The following is a 6,000-nucleotide window of genomic DNA, read 5'->3' as shown; positions in this document are numbered from 1 at the left end:
GCCTTTATGGCATTAATTGTTGGTTGGTGTGACGTGGAAAAGTACTAGCTCAAGTGGTTGAGAGTACTTTGATTGTGTGAGAGGACTTGGGTTCGAGTCTTATGTATGCCAATTATGTGTGTTGTTTTATTATTAATTTTTAAAAATATGTATTAGTATGGGATTGATAATGTAAACTATTTTTTTATTGTAGGGTATCACCAAATGTGAATTGGTATAATGGTTGTGCTTTGGCCTTATGAGTGGAAGGTCATGGGTTCAAACCTTGGTGGGCAAAGAATAAGCTTTATTTTTGCTAACTATTAGTTGTGGTATGAATGTGAAGGGGTAAAGAAAACCTAGCAGAAGGGTAACCATTAGGTGTTTAAAAATCACCCACTACAGAAATTGAGAGTGTGAGCGAAATTTTGGGTGTGAATCAAGGTTTATGTCTTCTCAATTTTTGATCACTAATTCCAGGTTAGGGGAGCTGAACCCTTGTTGTTAAGTTTTTGGTCTGATTGTATGCTCATGATGGCTATTCTGTGTTGTGTATACTCTTATGGTATGAAAAGTGGGAGTAGGAGTCTCTATGGCGTTTGTACTATGTTGTTCTGTGAGTGTAAGGTTGTCAAATTGATTTGGTGTGTTTTGGGAGCGTATTTGGGTTCTCTAGTGCAGTGCTTATGTGTGTAAAACAGTTTCAGAACCTGCAATTCTCACTCAGGTGGGCGGGACTCGCCTAGGCGAGACATGCAGGGACTCATATTCTTACCCTACTCAAGGTTCTCGCTCAGGCGAAAAGAATTGGGTTTGAGCAACACAAACACTCGCTCAGGCGAGTGAGGTTCGCCTAAGCGAGATAGTGATGAAGTTGCGCGTGTTGAGCGCGACTTCTCGTCTAGGCGAGGGTTTGTGGGTTTTGAGCGAACCAGGATCTCACCCAGGCGAGACGGCCTCGCCTAAGTGAGATATTATGGTCATGTGTGATGCTTTGTTTGCATTTTTAGCCCAGGCGAGTTTGAAATGGGTGTTTGGGCGAGAGATGATCTCGCTTAGGCGAGAGGATCTCGCCTAGGCGAGAGGATCTTGCCTAAGCGAGATAACGTGGTGTGGTCACTGTTTTAAGCTCGCTCAGGCGAGTTGAGCTAGCCTAAGCGAGGCGAAAGGCTTAGCTTGGGCGAACGTCCCTAGGAATAGGATGTATATCATGTGGTATGGTGTTTGGGCTTGAAGGACTAAGTCCAATAGGGGTCTGGGATGTGCTCGGTGGTTGGACACATGATGGGCATGGAACTGGATGAGTTCCTGTCGGCTACTAATGGGCGAGGAGTCCTTAGTATGGTGATTGCATGTGTCGGGCGCACGATGGACAAGGAACTTATGTTCCCGTCGGCTACTATTGGACGAGGAGTCCATAGTATGGTGATTGCGTGCGTGCCAAGGTCCAAGTATGAGACTTGGATGTTTTACTACAGACGAGGAGTCTGTAGGGCAGGACTATGAGCGGGATAGGCTCATAGGGTTGGACCACGAATGAGTTAGTTTCGTGGGAACATAGGGAAGTCCTAAAGACCTAGTTCATGCATATGACTCATGAAGGACTATGAGGTCATGGTTGGGTGATTTGAAAAGTATGAGAATTTAGTTATGTTATTTTGGGTTGGGGAACATAATTATTTCATATATCTATTTATATTTTTTTTGTGCATAGCTCACCCTATCTGTGTTGTATGGCGATGATCGGATAATTTGTTATCTGAGAGCAGATGATTTGACAGGTGAGCTAGGAGATGCTTAGAAACAGAGAGCATGGGCTACTTAGGCTTTTGAAAGAAACTTTATTGTTTTGATTTTGATATAAATTATTTTATGCTGAACTTTAGTAACTTTTATATATAATGATAGTGTACATTCGGATTATGTATGGTTACTAGTTTTGGTTTTAATTTCCCGCGTTTTTGGGAAATGGTATTATATTAAATGCGGTTTTTTGTTTTAATTCGGAATATATGTATTAAATATTAGTAATATTCCTTAGGGGTGTTACACTTAGCAACCAACAGGAACTACATAGTTCCATGCCCATCATGTGTCCAACCATCAACCATATCTCAGACCCCTGTTGGACTTAGTCCTTCAAGCCCAAACACCACAAATCATAAGCATATAATTCCTATACTTTAGGAAATAACAAGCAACTCAGCTGAAACAATACACAAAAGACATAGAACCCGCAATATTCTAGCTTAAGCCAGAGACCCTCGCCCAAGCTAAATCATCAGCCTCGCTTAGGCTGGTCCAACTCGCCTGAGCGAGCATGAAACAGTGATTGCACCACGTTGTCTCGCTTAGGCGAGCCCCTCTCGCCTGAGCGAGACCCATTCGCTCAAACACCCGAATCTCCTCCCCTAGACGAAGATTCAATGTAATCAGCACCAGTGTCTCCTCGCGACCTCGCTTAGGCGAGCCACTCTCGCCTAAGCGAGAGTATAATTCGCTCAACACCTAAAAACCCCTCGCCTGGACGAGAAGTCGCGCTCAACATGCACAGGCTTCATCGCAACCTCGCTTAGGCGAGCCTCTGTCACCTGAGCGAGAATATTGGTCGCTCAACCCTGACACAAGTTGCCTAGGTGAGAAACGCAAACCAAAACCCAAAACGAGACTCTGCAACTCTCGCTTAGGCGAGATGGACTCGCTTGGGCGAAAATTATAGAGGTTCTCCTCTGATCGCCCACTAAAACGACCACAATTCATGCCAATATCCAATTCAACCAATACCATTCAATATACATCATTAATCACACCTTATGAACAAGTTTTCATCACATTTAGACTACCATAACCCAGAACTTAACCCATAATAACAATCATGTACCGAAACCCTCACCCCCAAATCATATAAGTCATGAAAAGGCTTTGCACCACATCAACCAAACACATTTTCAATCATATCATGCATACCACGAAATTCACATCATACAGAACTAATTTGAGAATAACAATGCCCAAAATTCATAGTACAAAGGACAACTCCCCTAACCTGAATTCTTGATTAAAATTGGGAAGAAAATGGAGGTTCCTTGGTTCACCTCTTGGCTGCCCCTTCTGTTGATTTTACCTTTTCCCTTTCACATTCAATTCTACAACTTCATTTAGCAAAAGCAAAGTCTATTTCACCTCTAACAAGGTTTGAACCTATGACCTTCCACTCATAAGGACAAAGTACCACCATTATGCCAATTCACATTTTGTGATAACCATTATAATCTTATGACTATAATATCACTCACCAGTCACAATTACATTACCAAAACAAAATAAGAATAATTAAATAACACACCAAATGTTATAATAGGACTTGAACCCAAGTCCTCTCATACAATCAAAGTACTCTCAACCACATGAGCTAGCACTTTTTCACGTCATACAATTAACATTTAAAGCCTTAAAGTTCCCAACACCCGCATTTATTACTTAATTAATTATTTAATTAATTGATTTTCACAGGTCTTACATATTCCATCCAACCCATGGAGGGCTAAGCTTTTAAGGTTGATTCCACTGTAATTTCTTAACTAGATTTTGAGGTTAGATGAATTTATGTATATGTTCTTTTGATTATTGTTGTGGTTTTTGTTTATCTATGTCCTTTGCTTCTTAATTGAATAGAAAATAATGATTTCAAATCTACACGCATGCTAATCATATGAGTTAAAGGGTTTTTAAATTCAATTGAGACTTTACTTTGATTTTATTTAGAAACTTTCATGTGATTAAATAAGTTTTTGCCAATAATTGAGACTTTACTTTGATTAAAGGTAATCACTTTAACTAAAATTAGTCAAGACTTTACTTTGATTAATTAAGTTTTCTATTTGGTGAGGAAACAAAGGAATAGACATGATTAGGCATATTAAAATTTAATTGAGACTCTACTTTGGTTGAATTTACTATGGATAATCTAAAAATTCTCACTTTTAATTGAGATTGTACTTTGATTAAAAGTGAGAATGCCAACAAATGAATTGAAACTTTACATTGATTGATTTGTAAATCAACAACAATAACATTGGAAGGTTGGTTCCTGCAGGATCAACAGGCTTTCAGCATGGGCCATTGGCAAGGCCCATTGTCTTTTTATGCATTTAAATACTTAGATAACTTTACATGTATAATATTGATTTGTGGTGTAATAAGTAATCTCTTTGGGCTTGCATTTGGCTAAATTTAACTTCTTGCATTTCTGGACCTTAAGCTTGGAACGTCCAATCTAAAACGCTTGTCTCACCAGTTCGAATCCAATAGCGTCAGCAAGTAAGAGTTCAAGCTTGTAATTGGGTCGACCAAATTGAAGTTGCAGCCTAACACATCCTTTAGCAAGAAGGCCATCAAATTGAATTTATAGGCCAACCCAAATTATCTTTCAATAGGGAGTCCAAACACGTGAGGGGTCAAGGTGTCTTCCACCTACTAGTGTTCATCACGAGAGAAAGAAAGTCATATCTCACCGTTAGGGTTTCAACTCTACTTCCCAACCCTTAGAACTTAGGGTTTGAACATGAGGTAATTAAACATTATAAGTTTGATAACGTTGTTGTTGACGTGATCAAATTAATACTATAACAACTTCGGTATTGTTTAGAAAGTAGTCAAGCAAATAGAAAGGGTAAAGTAACCCAAAGTCGTCTCCAACGAACACAAAATTGATTTCTAGAAAATTAGTTCTTATAAAAACTATACAAAATGGTTAATCAAATAAAATAAGAAATAAAGTTGGAAAAAGATAAAAAGATATAAAACAATGATAAAGAAAATAGATTGATTCCATTGTTTTTTCAAAATAGATCCATCATAGGTTCTCAACTAATTTGTTGGCGTTCTCACTATTAACCAAAGTACATTCTCAATTAAAAATATGAACCTTAGAGATTGTTCATAGTAAATTTAACCAAAGTACATTCTCAATTAAATATTACTATGCTTAAACACTTCTGTTCTTTTACCTATACAATCAAGCAAAAAACTAATTAACCAAAGTACATTCTTGTTTAATTCTAGTTAAAGTTTTCACCTATAATCAAAGTACATTCTCAATCATTGGCAAAAACTCATTCAATCACATGAAAGTTTCCAAATTTAATCAAAGGACATTCTCAATCAGAATTAAAAATCCTTGAACTCAAGTGATTAGCATGCATATAGATTTAAACACTTCGTTAATTAGCTAGCTTGTAAAAATAATTACTTTTTACACGATTCAAAGAGAAAATACATAGATGAATGAAAACCACAAGAATAATAAAAAGAACAAAGAAATTATTTCATTCTAACCTCAGAATCCATAATGAAATTACAATGGAACCAACCCAAGAAGTTTAGAACTCCATGGAATAAAAGTAAAATAAATATAAAAGAAAAGAAGGTGGAAAGGGAGAACCAAATTAGGCCCCCCTAAGGGTTTCTAAATCTGAAGTTCCAAGCTTGTCTTTCTGCTTCCCCTTGGTCTCTTTATATAAGACTTGGAATGGACTTTTCTGTTGCTAAAATCTCTCAAATATCTTTTAAAATAAAGATAAAGATAAATATTATTTATCTTTATAGTTGTTTTGAATATCTAAAAATACTTGAAGAGATATAACCAATTTTAAATCTATTTGACAAATATAGTTGATTGATAATATCAATATATGATATAATTAAATAAATTAGTTATTTAAAGATATATGATAAATTATCACCAACTAATATTTGCATTAATTTTCCCAAATCAATCCTTTGTAATATCCTCCAATTATCTTCTAAATAATCCAATATCTTAAAGATATATTTATTTGTTGTGGAGATCCAAAAAAATTTAAGAAGATCTTGCATATTTAAAAAGATTTGGTAGTTATTATCTTTTGATATTTTATTATATAATTAAATAAGATAATTATTTTAACATATCAAATAAAATATCTAAAGATATATATTTCCCAAATTATCTTTTATCATAAATATTTGTGAATTATCAAA

The sequence above is a fragment of the Vigna unguiculata genome, chromosome 4 (genome assembly GCF_037176805.1).
Source record: "Vigna unguiculata cultivar grain cowpea cultivar isolate G323 ecotype 2 chromosome 4, ASM3717680v1, whole genome shotgun sequence".
Taxonomy (NCBI): Eukaryota; Viridiplantae; Streptophyta; class Magnoliopsida; order Fabales; family Fabaceae; genus Vigna; species Vigna unguiculata.
Note: the sequence above shows the minus strand (reverse complement) of the source record.